At 42.9% G+C, this 21,677-nt stretch overlaps 1 long non-coding RNA gene and 1 pseudogene across 2 annotated transcripts in view; one reads left to right on the top strand and one right to left on the bottom strand.

Annotated features, from left to right (window-relative positions):
* LOC309654339 overlaps positions 1-21,677 on the bottom strand; it is a 1,078,238-nt gene that overhangs the window by 834,112 nt on the left and 222,449 nt on the right. The window lies entirely within an intron of this gene.
* LOC309653849 (peptidyl-prolyl cis-trans isomerase A pseudogene) lies at positions 9,206-12,666 on the top strand (annotated as a pseudogene). The gene has a single exon. The product of its transcript is annotated as a peptidyl-prolyl cis-trans isomerase A pseudogene (transcript).

Here is a 21,677-nt window from a genome sequence, read left to right as displayed (position 1 = left end):
AAAAAGCATTACCTCTCAAAAACGGCAGAGAATGGCAATGACCAAGTCAGCATTAAAATCCAAAAAGTTGTATCTCCTATGCCCAAGCCACCTTATCTTGATGAGGACACAGAGGCAGAAGTATTCCTTTGGCAAATCTTAGCAAGAGCCAGAGACAAGCAGGATATCATGGTGTAGGGGAGGTTTACTTCATCCCAGAAACACATTTTTCTAGGAGTTAAATCCTAGTGGCATCTGTGTGCAAAGAGCAATTAAACTTACTTGCAGGATACTTACTGAGAGTACCTAAAAAAGAAATTGTATTGGAGATTCCAAACAATTGAAGCCCACACTAGAGGAGGAATGAACGAGTTCAAAATGACATGCTTCTCAGAAAGAAAGCTTTCAAAGAGATATGAAAAAAGGAAGCCATAGAGTTAGAATGTGGCCTGGCCCATGGGGTGAAAGAAATCCCTCATGGACTTGGGAATCATCATCAAGATTAATGCTGGACTCACATGAAGAGCATGAGGCATCATTTGGAAGATGGGAGCATCAACATGAAATAACTGAATGAGCCTAAAGGTGACAAAATAATGCCTGGAAAGGAGAAGACAATGGAGAGGCCATGTGATCATTCAAAGTGAACACGTGGATCATTGCAGTTCTATTTACAATAGCCAGGAAATGGAAGCAACCTAAGTGTCCATCGACAGATGAATGGATAAAGAAGATGTGGCACATATATACAATGGAATATTACTCAGCCATAAAAAGGAACGAAATTGGGTCATTTGTAGAGACATGAATGGACCTAGAGAGTATCATACAGAGTGAAGTAAGTCAAAAAGAGATAAACAAATATCATATATTAACGTATATATATGGAATCTAGAAAAATGGTATAGATGATCTTATTTGCAAAGCAGAAACAGAGACACAGACGTAGAGAACAAATGTACGGATACCAAGGGGGAAGGGGAGTGGTGGGAGAACTGGGAGATTGGGATTGACACATATACACCATTGATACTATGTATAAAATAGACAACTAATGAGAACATACTGTATAGCACAAGGAACTCTACTCAATGCACTGTGGTGACCTAAATGGGAAGGAAATCCAAAAAAGAGGAGATATATGTATATGTATAGCTGATTCATTTTGCTGCACAGTAGAAACTAACATAACATTGTAAAGCAACTATACTCCAATAAAAATTAATTTTTAAAAAAAAGTGAACATGTGGAGGAGGCAAAGGTCAATGGTGAGATGGGAAGAGCTGCCAATGGGATGAACTGGATGAAGGATGAAGTGAGCACAGGGACAGAGGAAAGGGAGCATCAAATGAAGCGGTCACCATACCATACACAACCTTCTCTGTAAAGGGACTCGGCCACCAGCCAATAATTCTTCAAGATAAAGAAGAAATTATCTGCCAGTTTTGAGCTCTGTGACTGTCATAGTTCGTAGCTAAGGTCCCAGCTTTTGATCAGGTGCTCCACATCAGCACACTTCAATACAGACACCAAATGAAATTTTGAAATAAAATAAGTCAGTGAATTCAGGCCACATGTCTGAGTCTTAAAGCAAAAAGTAGTAGCAAACATTGAGGGAAACATTAGCTTAAGAAACACAGGTTAACAATCCAAAGGGTTCTCTAGGTCAAAGGAGGGGTCATACTAGGGCTTTGGGCTTAGTCACTGTGGAATTAATTGCCTTGTCCTGGGCATCCAAACTGATGGCAAATCCCTGAAAAAGTGTATTAAGGGAATCCCAATTCTACAGAGAGAACTGAAAAAGAAGTCTGCACATAAAATGCAGAAAGCGCTGGAGGGGAGAGAAGATGGCGGAAGAGTAAGACGCGGAGATCACCTTCCTTCCCACAGATACAGTAGAAATACATCTACACGTGGAACTGCTCCTACAGAACACCCACTGAACGCTGGCAGAAAACATCCGACCTCCAAAAAGGCAAGAAACTCCCCCCGTACTTGGGTAGGGCAAAAGTAAAAAGAAATAACAGAGACAAAAGAATAGGGACGGCACCTGCACCAGTGGGAGGGAGCTGTGAAGGAGGAAAGATTTCCACGCACTAGGAAGCCCCTTCGCGGGCAGAGACTGCGGGTGGCAGAGGGGGGAAGCTTCTGAGCCACGGAGGAGAGCGCAGCCACAGGGGTGCGGAGGGCAAAGCGGAGAGGTTCCCGCACGGAGGAGCGGTGCCGACCAGCACTCTCCAGCCCGAGAGGCTTGTCTGCTCACCCGCCGGGGCGGACGGGGCTGGGAGCTGAGGCTCGGGCTTCGGTCGGATCCGCAGGGAGAGGACTGGGGTTGGCGGTGTGAACACAGCCTGAAGGGGTTAGTGCACCACAGCTAGCTGGGAGGGAGTCCGGGGAAAAAGTCTGCAGCTGCCGAAGAGGCAAGAGACTTTTTCTTCCCTCTTTGTTTCCTGGTGCACGAGGAGAGGGGATTCAGAGCGCCGCCTAAACGAACTTCAGAGACGGGCGCGAGCCGCAGATATCAGCGCGGATCCCACAGCAACAGGGGTGCGGAGGGCAAAGCGGAGAGATTCCCACACAGAGGCTAGGCGCCGAGCAGCACTCAGCAGCCCGAGAGGCTTGTCTGCTCCCCCGCCGGGGCGGGGGGGGCTGGGAGCTGAGGCTCGGGCTTCAGTTGGATCGCAGGGAGAGGACTGAGGCTGGCGGCGTGAACACAGCCTGAAGGGGCTAGCGCACCACAGCTGGCTGGGAGGGAGACCGGGAAAAGGTCTGCAGCTGCCGAAGAGGCAAGAGACTTTTTCTTGCCTCTTTGTTTCGCGGCGCGCAAGGAGAGGGGATTCAGAGTGCCGCCTAAACGAACTCCAGAGAAGGGCGCGAGCCGCGGCGATCAGCGCGGACCCCAGAGACGGGCGTGAGACGCTGGGGCTGCTGCTGCCGCCTCCAAAAAGCCTGTGTGTGAGCACAGGTCACTCTCCACACCGTCCCTCCCGGGAGCCTATGCAGCCCGCCACTGCCAGGGTCCCGTGATCCGGGGACAACTTCCCCGGGAGAACGCACTGCCCGCCTCAGGCTGGTGCAACGTCACGCCGGCCTCGGCCGCCGCAGGCTCACCCCGCCTCCTCTGTACCCCTCCCTCCCCGCGGCCTGAGTGAGCCAGAGCCCCCGAAGCAGCTGCTCCTTTAACCCCGTCCTGTCTGGGCGGGGAATAGACGCCCTCAGGCGACCTACACGCAGAGGCGGGTCCAAATCCAAAGCTGAACCCCAGGAACTGTGCGAACAGGGAAGATAAGGGGAAATCTCTCCCAGCAGCGGCAGAAGCAGCGGATTAAAACTCCACAAACAACTTGATGTGCCTGCATCTGTTGAATACCTGAATAGACAACGAATCATCCCAAATTCAGGAGGTGGACTTTGGGAGCAGGATATATTAATTTTTCCCCTTTTCCTTTTATTTGTGAGTGTATATGTATATGCTTCTGGGTGAGATTTTGTCTGTATAGCTTTGCTTTACAATAGCTTTATTTTACTTCACTATATTATAGCCTCTTTCTTTCTTTCTTTCTATTTTTTCTCCCTTTTACTCTGAGCCGTGTGGACAAAAGGCTCTTGGTGCTCCAGCCAGGCATCAGGGCCGTGCCTCTGAGGTGGGAGAGCCAACTTCAGGACACTGGTCCACAAGAGACCTCCCAGCTCCACGTAATATCAAATGGCAAAAATCTCTCAGAGATCTCCATCTCAACATCAAGACCCAGCTTCACTCAACGACCAGCAAGCTACAGTGCTGGACACCCTATGCCAAACAACTAGCAAGACAGGAACACAGCCCCATCCATTAGCAGAGAGGCTGCCTAAAATCATAATAAGGCCACAGACACCCCAAAATACACCACCAGACGTGGACGTGCCCAACAGAAAGACAAGATCCAACCTCATCCACCAGAGCTCAGGCACTAGTTCCCTCCACCAGGAAGCCTACACAACCCACTGAACCAACCTTAGCCACTGGGGACAGATACCAAAAACAACAGGAACTACAAACCTGCAGCCTGTGAAAAGGAGACCCCAAACACAGTATGATAAGCAAAATGAGACGACAGAAAAACACACAGCAGATGAAGGAGCAGGGTCAGAACACACCAGACTTAACAAATGAAGAGGAAATAAGTAGTCTACCTGAAAAAGAATTCAGAATAATGATAGTAAGGATGATCCAAAATCTTGGAAATAGAATAGACAAAATGCAAGAAACATTTAACAAGGACGTAGAAGAACTAAAGAGGAACCAAGCAATGATGAAAAACACAATAAATGAAATTAAAAGTACTCTAAATGGGATCAATAGCAGAATAACTGAGGCAGAAGAAAGGATAAGTGACCTGGAAGATAAAATGGTGGAAATAACTACTACAGAGCAGGATAAAGAAAAAAGAATGAAAAGAACTGAGGACAGTCTCAGAGACCTCTGGGACAACATTAAACGCACCAACATTCGAATTATAGGGGTCCCAGAAGAAGAAGAGAAAAAGAAAGGGACTGAGAAAATATTTGAAGAGATTATAGTTGAAAACTTCCCTAATATGGGAAAGGAAATAGTTAATCAAGTCCTGGAAGCACAGAGAGTCCCATACAGGATAAACCCAAGGAGAAACACACCAAGACACATATTAATCAAACTGTCAAAAATTAAATATAAGGAAAACATATTAAAGGCAGCAAGGGAAAAAAAACAAATAACACACAAGGGAATCCCCATAAGGTTAACATCTGATCTTTCAGCAGAAACTCTGCAAGCCAGAAGGGAGTGGAGAAAAACCTACAACCAAGATCACTCTACCCAGCAAGGATCTCATTCAGATTCGATGGAGAAATTAAAACCTTTACAGACAAGCAAAAGCTGAGAGAGTTCAGCACCACCAAACCAGCTTTACAACAAATGCTAAACAAATGCTAAAGGAACTTCTCTAGGCAAGAAACACAAGAGAAGGAAAAAACCTACAATAACAAACCCAAAACATTTAAGAAAATGGGAATAGGAACATACATATCGATAATTACCTTGAATGTAAATGGATTAAATGCTCCCACCAAAAGACACAGGCTGGCTGAATGGATACAAAAACAAGACCCATATATATGCTGTCTACAAGAGACCCACTTCAGACCTAGAGACACATACAGACTGAAAGTGACGGGATGGAAAAAGATATTCCATGCAAATGGAAATCAAAAGAAAGCTGGAGTAGCAATTCTCATATCAGACAAAATAGACTTTAAAATAAAGACTATTACAAGAGACAAAGAAGGACACTATATAATGATCAAGGGATCGATCCAAGAGGAAGGTATAACAATTGTAAATATTTATGCACCCAACATAGGAGCACCTCAAAACATAAGGCAAATACTAACAGCCATAAAAGGGGAAATCGACAGCAACACAATCATAGTAGGGGACTTTAACACCCCACTTTCACCAATGGACAGATCATCCAAAATGAAAATAAATAAGGAAACACAAGCTTTAAATGATACATTAAACAAGATGGACTTAATTGATATTTATAGGACATTCCACCCAAAAACAACAGAATACACATTTTTCTCAAGTGCTCATGGAACATTCTCCAGGATAGATCATATCTTGGGTCACAAATCAAGCCTTGGTAAATTTAAGAAAATTGAAATCGTATCAAGTATCTTTTCCGACCACAACGCTATGAGACTAGATATCAATTACAGGAAAAGATCTGTAAAAAATACAAACACATGGAGGCTACACAATACATTACTTAATAACGAAGTGATCACTGAAGAAATCAAAGGGGAAATCAAAAAATACCTAGAAACAAATGACAATGGAGATACGACGACCCAAAACCTATGGGACGCAGCAAAAGCAGTGCTAAGAGGGAAGTTTATAGCAATACAAGCCTACCTCAAGAAACAGGAAACATCTCGAATACACAACCTAACCTTGCACCTAAAGCAATTAGAGAAAGAAGAACAGAAAAACCCCAAAGCCAGCAGAAGTAAAGAAATTATAAAGATCAGGTCAGAAATAAATGAAAAAGAAATGAAGGAAACAATAGCAAAAATCAATGAAACTAAAAGCTGGTTCTCTGAGAAGATAAACAAAATTGATAAACCATTAGCCAGACTCATCAAGAGAAAAAGGGAGAAGACTCAGATCAATAGAATTAGAAATGAAAAAGGAGACGTAACCACTGACACTGCAGAAATACAAAAGATCATGAGAGATTACTACAAGCAACTCTATGCCAATAAAATGGACAACCTGCAAGAAATGGACAGATTCTTAGAAATGCACAAACTGCCGAGACTGAACCAGGAAGAAATAGAAAATATGAACAGACCAATCACAAGCACTGAAATTGAAACTGTGATTAAAAACCTTCCAACAAACAAAAGCCCAGGACCAGATGGCTTCACAGTTGAATTCTATCAAACATTTAGAGAAGAGCTAACACCTATCCTTCTCAAACTCTTCCAAAATATTGCAGAGGGAGGAACACTCCCAAACTCATTCTACGAGGCCACCATCACCTTGATACCAAAACCAGACAAAGATGTCACAAAGAAGGAAAACTACAGGCCAATATCACTGATGAACATAGATGCAAAAATCCTCAACAAAATACTAGCAAACAGAATCCAACAGCACATTAAAAGGATCATACACCATGATCAAGTGGGGTTTATCCCAGGAATGCAAGGATTCTTCAATATACGCAAATCAATCAATGTGATACATCATATTAACAAATTGAAGGAGAAAAACCATATGATCATCTCAATAGATGCAGAGAAAGCTTTCGACAAAATTCAACACCCATTTATGATAAAAGCCCTGCAGAAAGTAGGCATAGAGGGAATTTTCCTCAACATAATAAAGGCCATATATGACAAACCCACAGCCAACATTGTCCTCAATGGTGAAAAACTGAAACCATTTCCACTAAGATCAGGAACAAGACAAGGTTGCCCACTCTCACCACTATTATTCAACATAGTTTTGGAAGTGTTAGCCACAGCAATCAGAGAAGACAAAGAAATAAAAGGAATCCAAATCGGAAAAGAAGAAGTAAAGCTGTCACTATTTGCAGATGACATGATACTATACATAGAGAATCCTAAAGATGCTACCAGAAAACTCCTAGAGCTAATCAATGAATTTGGTAAAGTAGCAGGATACAAAATTAATGCACAGAAATCTCTTGCATTTCTATACACTAATGACGAAAAATCTGAAAGTGAAATTAAGAAAACACTCCCATTTACCATTGCAACAAAAAGAATAAAATATCTAGGAATAAACCTACCTAAGGAGACAAAAGACCTGTATGCAGAAAATTATAAGACACTGATGAAAGAAATTAAAGATGATACAAATAGATGGAGAGATATACCATGTTCCTGGATTGGAAGAATCAACATTGTGAAAATGACTCTACTACCCAAAGCAATCTACAGATTCAATGCAATCCCTATCAAACTACCACTGGCATTTTTCACAGAACTAGAACAAAAAATTTCACAATTTGTATGGAAACACAAAAGACCCCGAATAGCCAAAGCAATCTTGAGAACGAAAAATGGAGCTGGGGGAATCAGGCTCCCTGACTTCAGACTATATTACAAAGCTTCAGTAATCAAGACAGTTTGGTACTGGCACAGAAACAGAAATATAGATCAATGGAACAGGATAGAAAGCCCAGAGATAAACCCACACACATATGGTCACCTTATCTTTGATAAAGGAGACAAGCATATACAGTGGAGAAAAGACAGCCTCTTCAATAAGTGGTGCTGGGAAAATTGGACAGGTACATGTAAAAGTATGAAATTAGAACACTCCCTGACACCATGCACAAAAATAAACTCAAAATGGATTAAAGACCTAAGTGTAAGGGCAGACACTATCAAACTCTTAGAGGAAAACATAGGCAGAACACTCTATGACATACATCACAGCAAGATTCTTTTTGACCCAGCTCCCAGAGAAATGGAAATAAGAACACAAATAAACAAATGGGACCTAATGAAACTTAAAAGCTTTTGCACAGCAAAGGAAACCATAAACAAGACCAAAAGACAACCATCAGAATGGGAGAAAATATTTGCAAATGAAGCAACTGACAAAGGATTAATCTCCAAGATTTACAAGCAGCTCATGCAGCTCAATAACAAAAAAAACGAACAACCCAATCCAAAAATGGGCCGAAGACCTAAATAGACATTTCTCCAAAGAAGATATACAGATGGCCTACAGACACATGAAAGAATGCTCAACATCATTAATCATTAGAGAAATGCAAATCAAAACTACCATGAGATATCATCTCACACCGGTCAGAATGGCCATCATCAAAAAATCTAGAAACAATAAATGCTGGAGAGGGTGTGGAGGAAAGGCAACACTCTTGCACTGTTGGTGGGAATGTAAATTGATACAGCCACTATGGAGAACAGTATGGAGGTTCCTTAAAAAACTACAAATAGAACTACCATACGACCCAGCAATCCCAATACTGGGCATATACCCTGAGAAAACCATAGGTCAAAAAGAGTCATGTACCAAAATGTTCATTGCAGCTCTATTTACAATAGCCAGGACATGGAAGCAACCTAAATGTCCATCGACAGATGAATGGATAAAGAAGATGTGGCACATATATACAATGGAATATTACTCAGCCATAAAAAGAAATGAAATGGAGGTATTTGTAATGAGGTGGATGGAGCTAGAGTCTGTCATACAGAGTGAAGTAAGTCAGAAAGAGAAAAACAAATACAGTATGCTAACACATATATACGGAATCTAAGGGAAAAAAAAAAAAAAGGCCATGAAGAACCTAGTGGCAAGACGGGAATAAAGACACAGACCTACTAGAGAATGGACTTGAGGATATGGGGAGGGGGTGGGGTGAGATGTGACAGGGTAAGAGAGTGTCATGGACATATATACACTACCAAATGTAAAATAGATAACTAGTGGGAAGCAGCCGCATAGCACAGGGAGATCAGCTCGGTGCTTTGTGACCACCTAGAGGGGTGGGACGGGGAGGGTGGGAGGGAGGGAGATGCAAGAGGGAAGAGAAATGGGAACATATTGTATATGTATAACTGATTCACTTTGTTATAAAGCAGAAGCTAACCCACCATTGTAAGGCAATTATACTTCAATAAAGATGTTAAAAAAAAAATGCAGAAAGCATGGGGAGAACTCATACATTTTCTTATTACCCTCAGGGAAGAGAGAAAGAGGTTGATCAGCCCTGGAATACTGAGAAAAGGGGGACTTAACCAAAGATAAAACAAAGTCTATGCCTCAGTTATGTAGAGACTCACAAGGCAAATAAAAGTTCTTTTTTCTTTTAATTGATTTTATACCCTCAAATGACATTTATAAACTATTTGCACTAAAGTGGGATCTATTCATTCTATATCACACATGAACTAACATATGCAAAAGAAGTTACATAACAACATACATTGAAGAAGCAGGAATAATGCCTGGTCCATAACTGGTACTTAATAGATAGCATATAGTCATTCACTTATTTATTCATTTATTCAATATCTATTGACTGTCTACTATATGCAAAGCACTATTCTAGGCACTGAGAATTCAGCATTTTAAAAAACAAAAAAAAAGGACAAAGCCCTCATGGAGCTTGCATTCCAGTGGGGGAGACTGGCAAATATGCAAATAATGCACATAACAAAGGCAGAGAATAATGAGTGCTATGAAAAGAAAGAAGCAGATCAAGGAGACAGAGAGTGCCTAGGGGTCTCTTTAGATAGGGCAGTTGGGGATCGCCCTGAGGAGATGATCAAGTAGAGACCTGCTTGAAGTGAGGGAGCCAGTCACATGGAGACCTGAGGAAGCATCATGCAGAAAGAGGGCAAAATAAGGCCTTGAGTCAAAGACCAGCAAGGAGGTGAGTGAGGCAGGATCAGAGTAAGGGAGGAGAGGAAGGTGGGAAACCGGCGGGAAAGGGAGGTGAGTGCCAGGTTTTGATGGCCTTGGTGGGCCAGGAGAAGGACTTTGGATAGTATTCCAAATGTGGGGGGAAGCCATTTGAGGGTCTTAAGCAGGAAAGGCACATGATCTGATTTCTATGTTAAAATAACCACTCTGACAGGTTTATAGAGAGTGGAATGTGGGGGGTATGGGAGCAAGAATAGAAGCAGGGAGAAAGGTGGATCAAGGAATGAGAAGAGGGCCTTGCAGACGCTGCCGCCTGGAGCCTCTCCCACTGTCCAGCCATGGTCAACCCCACCGTGTTCTTCAACATTGCCAGTGACGGCGAGCCCTTGGGCTGTGTCTCCTTCAAGCTGTTTGCAGACAAATTTCCAAAGATAGCAGAAAATTTCCATGCTCTGAGCACTGGGGAGAAAGGATGTGTTTATAAAGGTTCCTGCTTTCACAGAATACTGTAATTCCAGGATTTATGTGCCAGGGTTGTGACTTCACACACCATAATGGCACTGGTGGTAAGTCCATCTGTGGGGAGAAATTTGCTAAGAGTTTCATCCTGAAGCATATGGGTCCTGGCATCTTGTCCATGGCAAATGCTAGAACCAACACAAGCTGTTCCCAGTTTTTCATCTGCACTGCCAAGACTGAGTGGTTGGATGGCAAACCTGTGGTCTTTGGCAAGGTGAAAGAGGGAATGAATATTGTGGAAGCCATGGAGTGCTTTGGGTCCAGGAATGGCAAGACCAGCAAGAAGATCACCACTGCTGACTGCGGACAAATCTAATAAATTTGACTTGTGTTTTATCTTAACCACCAGACCATTCTTTCTGTAGCTCAGGAGAGCACCCCTTCACCCCCATCTGCTCGAAATATCCTATAATCTTTGTGCTCCCACTGCAGTTCTTTGGGTTCCATATTTTCCTTATCCCTCTCCAAGTTTAGCTGGATTGCAAAATTAACTTTATGACTATGAAATAAAAAGTAAACAGAAAAAAAAGGAATGAGAAGAGGATGATAGCTCAGGAGATGAAATAGAAGGCATCTCCCATTTCCGCAAAGAGAGGGTCCCCAAAAAGTATTTTAGCCAACTTGAATATATGATTTCCAGAATGTGAATTAAATAGTCAAATTTCTACTTAGAGAAAGCTAGTATTTTAATTTCATTCACATACATATTTAAATTACATCCACAGAATCAATCTAGAATTACCAATTTACAAATATTTCTTCTTTGCCAATTTCACGTTACATGAAGTAATTTTAATAAAACTAATCATAAGCATGTTTGACATCTTTTTAGGGCCACTTTTTGGGTCACTTCACACAAATTTCTAGGGCAGGCCATCTTCACTTCCATCTAGGCCTGTTTTGAATCCGTGTACAATACTGTAGCTGAATGCTTGTCCCAAACCACAAATGCCTGTTGGTAAAGATTTAGATTTTAAAGTAGAATTTATATCAGAATGTAGATTCTTTGAAGGCAAGGATACTGTTTTCTGGACTATTGTATCCCCAGTGCCTAGAGCAGGGATCAGCAAGTATGGCCTATGGGCCAAATCTGTGAACATAGGTTTTATAAACAGTTTTATTGGAACAATGTCAGGCCTATTAATTTGTGTATTGTCTATGGCTGGTTTTGCTCTGTAACAGCAGAAATGAACAGTTGTGACAGAGACTGTATAACTTGCAAAGCCTAAAATATTTACTATCTGGCCCTTTACAGAAAAAGTTTGCTGACCCCTGGTTTAGAGCATTGTCTAGCGCATAGTAGGCGTTCAACAGAAATCTCGTATTGACTAAATAGCTATAAGAAAACTCCTTATTTTCCGAAAAATAATTTGCAGAAAGGAAAAAACAAAACTTTATACTCTGCAGTATTTGTCAAATTCGTCCTCAAGCGCCCTCCACACTGGCCCCTTCTAGTGGTCCTTTTCAAGCACTAAGTGGCATGAAAGCCTTTCTGTCTGGTTCCTAAGGGAGCATTTTCTAAGGCAGCTCTCCTTCCCTCCGCACCATGAATAACTCTAAAGACATCACTTCTCTCTTCTGTGCCTCCATTTTCCACAACTTGAAAACAAAGTGTTTGTGAAACTCACGGGTCAAGTGTTTTCAGAGAAAAGGAACAGCAGTAGGAGTGTTTGACTTTTATATCTGGAAAAAGCAAAGGGGCAGGAGCACGGGAAGCCCATACACACATAAAGGGGTGGAAGGGCCGGTCAGCAGCTTGAGCCAGGTGAGAGAGGGCCCGTGGAAAGCAACTTTAGAAAAGGGATTTTTCTCCATGTGTTCAAGCTATTTTATAAAAGCATGCTTTGAAGGGGTCCTGAAACTCTGTTCCATTCCATGTTCAAAAGCTATGTACACATTTTCTGATTTTTATAGTATGCAGGCTCTCTCAGAAAAGAGTTTCCGGGCTTCCCTGGTGGTGCAGTGGTTGAGAATCTGCCTGCCAATGCAGGGGACACGGGTTCGAGCCCTGGTCTGGGAAGATCCCACATGCCGCGGAGCAACTAGGCCTGTGAGCCACAACTACTGAGCCTGCGCGTCTGGAGCCTGTGCTCCGCAACAAGAGAGGCCATGATGGTGAGAGGCCCGCGCACCGCGATGAAGAGTGGCGCCCGCTTGCCACAACTGGAGAAAGCCCTCGCACAGAAACGAAGACCCAACACAACCAAAAAAATAAATTAATTAATTAAAAAAAAAAAAAAAGAATAGCTCTTAAAAAAAAAAAAAAGAAAAGAAAAGAATTTCCAAAGTTCCTATGGAGGTACGTTGGAAAGGTTTGCAGGTAGCTCAGCCTAGCTAAGGCTCTGTCGACAGCTGCACTGCTGGATATAAAATCAGCTGAAAGAATGCCAAGCTAGAAAACTGACAGAATGGTGATTGCTTTATTTATTCTTGTAGAGCAAAGTGGAAATTACCTCCCTCTGTTGAAAGAGAATCTAGTCTTAAGAGGCAGAGAGCCTATATTTTTTGGCATTGTAAGGGCTCAAAATTGTTCTGCTTTATCCTGTCTCTTTTGTCTTCTGCCACCTGGAAAGGAACAGAGAAGAGCTCTGAGAGAAGTGAGATGAACTCTTTTAAAGTGTTTTAGCAGCAATTTGTACAGAGGACGGTCCTAGGAGTGATTTTCTGTCAGCTGAACTATTGCCGGGGGCAGCAGGGAGAAGCTGTGAGGGCTCTTGCGGCCAAGCCTGAAGACCTGAAGGTATAGCCCTGCCCTGGAGCAGCCTACTCCACGACAGACTTCACGGTCAGTGAGTGAGGAAGTCGTCTATGAAAGTCAGGCTGGTAACTGAGCCTCACTTTCCTCATTAAACACTGTAAAGAGGGCTTCCCTGGTGGCGCAGTGGTTGAGAATCTGCCTGCCAATGCAGGGGACACGGGTTCGAGCCCTGGTCTTGGAAGATCCCACATGCCGCAGAGCAACTGGGCCCATGAGCCACAATTACTGAGCCTGCGCGTCTTGAGCCTGTGCTCCGCAACAAGAGAGGCCGTGATAGTGAGAGGCCCGCGCACCGCGATGAAGAGTGGCCCCTACTTGCCGCAACTAGAGAAACCCCTTGCACAGAAATGAAGACTCAACACAGCCATAAATAAATAAATAAGTAAATAAGATTTTAAAAAAATAATAATCTTTAAAAAAAAAAAGAATAATTAAAAAAAAAACTGTAAAGAATTAACTCAGAATGTTAGAGCACCTAGGGCAAAAAAGGTCACCTTAGCATGGGATCCCCTTGAGGCAGACCCCAAATAAGACACAGGGTGTATACTTGTGAAGCATAGGAAACACCTGTAGGCAAGTGACAAAGTGAGACCTGGCAGGGAAGGAAGCAATAAAGGGTCAGATAGCAAGCCACCTACACCGTGAACAACTGGGGCTTATTCCCAGGGAGAAACTCTGGGACACTGTGTAAAACAAGAGCCACTGGGTTATCCCACCCAAGGGGCAAGGGAGCTGAGCTCAGTGATTGATTGACAGTTGGTGGAGGCTGTGTTAATTCCCCCAGCACTCCCACCCTGGGCGAAGAGATGCAGATGCTGGCAGCTGGAAGCAACAGAGCACCATAATATGGTACATTCCAATGGATATGGGTGGCACACCCACCACATCTGCTACAGAGCTTCTCGATAAAAGTTTCCTCTGGTCTTTTCTTGCCCACATGTCACTCCTTCATATACTTGGAAGCAGGAAGTTGGCTGAGATGGAGTAGTGACATCTGCCACTTTCACAGGGCCCATTACCTTTTGAATCAACTTCTTGTGTCTGGGGAAATCCCCACATTGTGAATCCAACCTCCCCAAAGTAGAACACAAATGCCCAGCCTCCCTTGGAGCTAGGACACAGGCCTGAGGTTTAGGCTCTGCCAATCAAGCACACAAAGATGACACTGTTTGGGGGAAGTATGCAATGCTGATGACAGGCTGATGGGATGTCCCTTGCTCCTGGAGAAAGGAGTGGCAGAGACATGTAGTTTGGGGTGGTGGAGGCAGCAATGCCTGTGGAGGTTTTCTGGTAGCTCAAGGTAGAATTTCTAGCACAAAACTGGCAGCAGGGCTGGTGGCTTTAGCACGTGCAGTAACTTTGGCTTCCTAGCATCATCTGGTACTCAACAGCTTCCAGGCTTTCCCATCAGGCCACTTTCTGCAGCTGGGTGTGGGTAATCATCCTAGAAGCTTGACCCCAAGTGTGTTTCTTCCCCACCTTTAATATCCTTTATGTCAATCCCTTTCTTGCTTTAACTAGTCAGAGTGGACTCTGCTCTTCATGCCTAAGCCCAAGACTGATATAGGTAGAAAAAATAAATGGTAAAGTACACAGTATGACATGGTGTTATCATTTTATAAAAGCAGAAAGAAACCCCACGGGACCACTTGGTCTCCCCTCCTCCTCATAAAGAAGGTTACCTATAAACTATCTCAGATGAGAAACTAGTTTTCAAGTCTCCAGGGAGAAAATTCTGCACAACCTAAAGAATCGTATCATTCCAGGAAACTACAACACCCAATACCAGAAAGTTCTACGTTAGTAGTCAAGGAGATACAAGAACTTTCTGTAGTCATTTAAAGGAAAAATGCACTTAAATCACCCATTTTGTCACTGAATTTACCTTTAATCGTTTTTAATTTTATTATACATGGCGCTGTCAACTGCGAAACATTAAGGAATCATCATCTTCATTTTTTTCCAGTTTACTGTGAGTCAGACAAAAACTTGAGCAGAGACAAAGATGTCAATATTATTTTTAATACAAAAGAAAACTCTTTCCATGTCACGTTGGCATGAAAAGCACTTGTTTTCAAAAAAGACCTTACTTTCAGTTCCCCTTCTACTCTGGGTCTTTTGAAGCCATAGCAGGAAGTCAGGAACACTTCCTTGAATCTCTAGATCAAAAGTCAACACAGGGAAGTCCACCTGAATTCCTTCCTTCCCTTGTGAAAATGGCAGTCTCCTTTCAGGGTCATAAATTAATCTTCCTCCAGTTCTTGAAGGATGTCTGTCCTCTGATGTTTGCACTTAATGGCAATAGCTATGATGATGATGATTACATAACTGTCAGTGGTTTTCAGAAATCATTTGAAGGGCACTGGGTCTTGGTAGTATTGCATTTACATCTTACCTTAAATGTTTTACTCATCGACCTTAAAATGCTTCAAAATTCATATTTTTCTTAAAAATTACTGGAAAATATTATAAATATAACAAGCATAATGTTTCATGAACAAATCAGGTTATATTCATAGGGAATAAGAGTTGGAATCAGACAAGTCTAGACTCCGAGGAAGTACCCTCCCCTGTTTGTAACCTGATCCTCCATGGTTGTTAACTGTGTATCTTGGGCGAGTCACTTAATGTCTCTTAGACTTAGTTTCTTCATATGTAAATTGGGTTCACAATACCTACCACATAGGATTGTTGTGAGGATAATGAGATAACATTTAACGTAAGTAAAACATACCTGGCACATAATAAAAATTCAATAGATGGTAGCTATTGTTTTTTTTTTTAATTAACCATCCATCTGTACATGACTATTTTCAAACAAATATTGCATATATTTCAATATGGATGATATTTTTCTTTTATCTCTTGACTTTAAAATTTCACAAATTTTGTAGATCTCATCTTCTGTGATCTGAGCTGTTGTTATTTTATTAGTCTTACGCCTATGACCGTCTCTTCCATTATACCTTCTGACCGCTGCCAAAGTTCTTTTTTCTGATGAGGTGATGAGCACACCAACCCACACTTTAATGTACCAGAGTGGTTTCTCATTGCCCTGTGGATCCAATTCAAGCTCTTTATCACCTCCTATGGTCATTCTCCCATCCCCCAGCTGTGTATCACAGAGTCTGAGAGGCTTAAAATTACATTTCACAGACCCCCTTGCTTAATAAATTACACCCAGAAGTTGTAGAGCTGTGGAATCCTTAGCAATACCAGTGCCTCAAGATCAAGAGCCACCAAATGCTTCCCATCCCAGATCTAGGTGGGGCTCTAATAACATTATGCTTTTAAAAGTTCCTCCTCCACTCTCATTCCAATTTTAAATTTTTCTACTGGACACTTCAGCTCAAACTCAACCCTCCATCTTTATTTCTTTTCACTCCCTGGAATTCATTGAGCCCGCTTTGATCTCCATTATATTGCAAATTGCTTAAGGGCAGAGAGAGTATTTTGTTCATGGCAGTAATCTATCCTGTACCCCTCCCCACAGTACACACACACATACTCCAGGAAAACTGCTGTGGCACACTGTACGTCCTTTAAAAAACATGCTTGTTTGCATATCTTTTTGAAGTTAAATGTTCCTCTCTTGGCATTCAGTACACAGTGGGTTATTTTCTGCTGAATTCCTTGCTCCCTGCAGGCTCAGAACATCAAAAGTAGCCAGAAAAATCTTAGAAAGATGTATTTTCAGAACCAGAGGCAGCCATGCCTTAAACACCACCCAAAGAAGGGCACCAGCCTGGGCCCACAGAGCCCACAGCTGTCTCTAGAGAGTCAGGAAAACATCCCAGGTCAACTCCACTGGTTTGCAGAGAATGCCAGAGTCACAAGATGTTTGAGACAGGAAGGACTTCAGGGGTCCTACTGCCCAACCTCTTCAATCAGTAGGTGAAGAAACAGGACAAGAAAGTAGAAAGTGACTTGCTCAAAGTCATCCAGATGTTCTGCCCAAGAAGGGCCTGGAGCCCCCCGTCTTTCTCCACTCGATCTCATTCTGAGAGCATGGCCTGGGGAGGTCAAACCACTCTTTGCAGTGTCCGAGAAGCCCTTCCATCCTCTTCAGGGCCATTGGGAAACCAAGAGTGAACCTGGCAGCAGCCTTTCCCCAGAAATCCCGGGTGATGGCAGGGACAGTGACCTCAGTGATAGGTCCCTCAGCACTCCCCCAGCATCCCCATACCCTACCCTGCCGGCAGTCAGTCCTCTCTAACCCTTCATTTATCACCCCAGAACTTGAAAGTGAAGCCAGAACGAGAGAAAGCCACCATTACTGGGTGTCCCCCACACCACCCTTCCTGCCCATAATCTCTGGGTAATGATTCCTTTTGCCAGAAACCCAGCTCCCGAAATAGTGTGGTGTATTGGCAGAGGTCCAGGAGCTAACAGACGTGGCAGCATTGTGTCTTATGACCCGTTTTAACTGAGCTAATTTAGAATTTACCTGACCAAGAGTACCGTAAGATGTACTCCTCACGATGAGATTGTTAATTACCACAGGATGACTGCCTGTGTTTGGCAGCTGGGGGGAGAACTGGAGAGGAAAGGCTGGTTTCCAGAAATAATCCTTCCCTCTGCACCAAACAGGAATTAAATGTGGGAAAGGGCAAAGGGGATGGACAGAGAGATTCACCCACAGGAACTAAATAGGGTTATAATTAGTTTGTGTGTTTGCAGGTGTCATCTTTCACCCTCTGCCCGCGCGGAGGAGACTGCTGGTAAGCTCAGAATTCTTTGTGTCTCTTGGAGAAGGGCATTGAGATCCTTGGGGTGTTAAAGAAAGAGCTGGAAGCAAGATGACTGCTAGGAGCAAGGCAAGTGAAGTCTCTGCTGTGCAGAGAGACACCCGATGCAGTGACCCCCCCCCCCCGAATGTAACATTGTTTACTGATAGCTGCTCCCCGCAGCTATTACAGAGCTGCCTGAGAGCATCCTAATTAGTGAGGGTTGTCAGCAGTCCCATTATAACCCCCAGCTGAGTGAGCTGTTTACCTCAGCCACTTCAAGTCACAGCCTCTGAAACATAGCCTTAAGTAGCCAGTCTCAATTTGTTTTTACCCCGTGACTTATTCCAATAACTCCATGTTTCATAAGCATCTCAAATGTATATTTAAGCAGAGCAATCTCAAATCATATAAACTGGATTCTCACAGCTGTCTTATTGCTGAGATATCTATCATTTTACAAAAATGTCCTAAGTACCTTCTATCCAAATATGTTTAAGATAGGAGTTATAAGTTAGATTCAAAGCATTTTTTCCCACCACTTCATTTGCTGTTTTCTCTCAGGCTGGCTCGATATACTGGGACTTGACCTTACCACAATGGTTCTGAGTAAGCAGGAATATGTTCCTGCTTTGGGCTGTATTACAGTATAGTCTTGTGGTCTTGTGTATTAGTCAAGAACTGTGTTCTGTGAATTCATCCTAAGCGTGCTCTCCTTAAAATTCATTCATTCATGAAACCCATGTGAAATTTGGACTGTGTGAGATATTTAATCTTACTGTTATGCCATAAACCTTGCATGACATGATCCTCCTTGATGTAAAGACCAGCCTTATTAAAAGTAACGGTGTCTTGCATTCTGAATCAAGACAGCACTTTGAAGAACAGGAATAAAACACAAATGGGGTGACATAGGTATAAAAACGTGATTCATGTGGATACAGTCTTGTGAGCACTGCCTCCCCCTCTCCCCTCTCAGAATGCCCCTTCTCCACAGCCACAATTGTCAGGAGAACTCTAGGGTGAAGGGGTGTGGAGGGGGATCCTTATTTTCTTGAAGTACCAGGCAATACCCTAGGTAAGTATATCAAATGTCAGGCTTCCCTTAGGCAGTGTGGGGCTGACCTATGCTTAAGGCTGACACCAAAACCAGTGGTTTTGTGAAAACAGAGAAGTCCAAAAGGAGCTAAGAAAATAGAGTCCACATTGAATCCTTTTTGAGATCAACATAAAATTAGGATTAAAGATGCTTGATATGGATTCATCTATTAAACAATGCAAGATCATTAACAATAATCAAATCAATGTAGTTTCATTTTACAGAGTCATAACCTACCACTTCAAGAAGCTGAATATCATTTTTTAACTTTGTATTGTAGGGATTTTAAAACATATACAAAAGCAGAGAGAATAGTTTAATGAACCCCATATATTCATCACCCAGCTTCAACACTATAAATTCCTAGTAAATCTTATTTCATCTCTACTTGCCATCACCACCTCTACTCGCCCATCCCCAGATTATTTTAAAGCTAAATTCAGACTATTTCAAGAAATTTAAACAGGAATTTCACCTGCCTTAGAAAGTCCATTCTGGATGGATCGCCACCTCTAGTTAGTGCACTGGGCGTACCCCCTGCTACACTCTCACACCCCTACCACCCTCAAGATGGCCTCACAACTGACCACAGCCACCAGAGGTATCCTCGCAAGGGTGTCTTCAAACACACTATGAACCTCATCAGTGGCCCAAAATCCAAGGAAGTGACTAGGCATCCCAAGAAGAGCAACTACCAGATGAATCTTGCAACCTAAGGGACAGCACTACTTTTGGTCTTAGAATAGCCCTCATGAGCCAGCATGGGACAGCGTTTCCCAGTCACTATGGCAACGACAGCAAATGTTCTATTATCAATGAATTAAAAACAAGAAAGCATCGTCCTTACCACTGAAAAGCTCATTCTCCTTAAAACAAAAACAAAAAATAAACACGCACATGTGGTTTGTGAAAAAGTGTAGTCTTCATTCTGGAGAAATGCATATGGAGAGTAGTATCATTGCAATGAATCCCCCCAAAAAAAGTTTTTTTCAATACAGCTTGTACTATGATACCAAAAGCTGGAGACACCCATGTCCTCACCACTATTTATATATTTGAGACTATTCTCTCCAGAATCATATTAGGAAGACACACAAGGGAAAAAAACACATTTGCATCCCCTGAAAAGCAACTTAACTTACTCCTCAGAGTGTGTAGAAACTTGAAGATGTAAACAAATGTGTGAAATAAATACCTAAGGTGGTAATAACCACTGAGAATTTTAAGGGTCTAAAAATATTTTTTAAATCAGCAAGCCGCTGATCTTGGCACATTAGCAGCTATTACTATACTAAAATGATCTGCCAGGAAGGCACGGAAAAATCAAAGACATTTTCCACTGGGAAGCAAACAAGTTTGATTATCAAGATGAGCCTGTACTAAACATAATTTTCCCCATCAGGGCAATGGTAAATGAAGCCATTAATGAGCAAATACACGTTTTTAGATGACACTCTAGAAATACACATCAAAGAAAATATGCATCCACAGAATAGCTAACTTGGAAAGAAGGAACGAATTTGAGATACTGGTTAGTAGGAAAAAAGAAAGGAGACCTTCTTAATCAGCCTTTGTCAATCACCACCTGAAACACAAGGAGAATGGCAACACCAGTAACCAGGCCTTGTCAGCAGGGAAGGTAGAGCTAAAGGAGCCCTAAGAGTTAAAACCGTGGTTACTATGTCTGGAGGTAGTGCAATCTGTATACAATCACTGAAGTCATCTGAGAATTGCCCGTTGCTGACAAATGTAGATGGACAGATATGTAAAGATGATGCGTCATGAACTACAGCTGATGAATTTCCTGCAGAAGCCCCTGTACTCACATCAGAAGTGTCAAGAGGTGACAGAGCTACATCACACTGAGTCTGGCAGTTTAATTTGGTGTCGGCTATTAGTGTCGACTCTCAGCGCTATTGCCATTCAGTGTTTCTGCTGGCAAGGTGACACAGCCTCAGAGATCGCTAAATTTCTTTGTTGAGTGAAAGAAAGGTTGCCTGGTTTGTGCAGTAATCCCTTGCTGAACAAGGGGGATTGCAGAGGGGCCAGGGAAGGAAACAGGGGAAAAAGGAATTCATTTCACAGGGTTCCTTTAAAACATTTCTTGCATAACTCCAGGTAAGGATCTGATGACTTTGTTGGGTAAAAAGCAAATGTCTGGGACAAGGATGATTTATGTTAAAGGTTTGGCTTGGCTGAATTAGAAGCTACTGAGTGCACTGGCATCACGGAAGTACTCTCCCTATATGGGTCCCAGGGAAACCACCACATTCACTCAGGAAGGAGGACGTGGTGGGTTGCTCTGACCTCTGGGCGTCACCCAGTGAGCCCAGTTCCTTCTCCTGGCCCCATGCTTATGGGAGAGGCAGACCTTGGCAGTGTATCCAAGGACACTTCAAACTTCCTTGGTTACCCTTCCTCCAGAGAAAAGAGAAACAGTGTCCGTACCCTACACCCCAACCCCAATCTCATGCCACTGCTTGCAGGGTAAGAAGGCATGGGGTGGGCTTCCCTGGTGGCGCAGTGGTTGAGAATCTGCCTGCCAATGCAGGAGACACGGGTTCGAGCCCTGGTCTGGGAAGATCCCACATGCCATGGAGCAACTAGGCCCGTGAGCCACGATTACTGAACCTGCGCGTCTGG

Source organism: Balaenoptera physalus (genome assembly GCF_965194825.1).
Source record: "Balaenoptera physalus genome assembly, chromosome: 2".
Taxonomy (NCBI): Eukaryota; Metazoa; Chordata; class Mammalia; order Artiodactyla; family Balaenopteridae; genus Balaenoptera; species Balaenoptera physalus.
The sequence above is the reverse complement of the archived record's forward strand: the minus strand, read 5'-3'. Positions and strand labels throughout refer to the sequence as shown.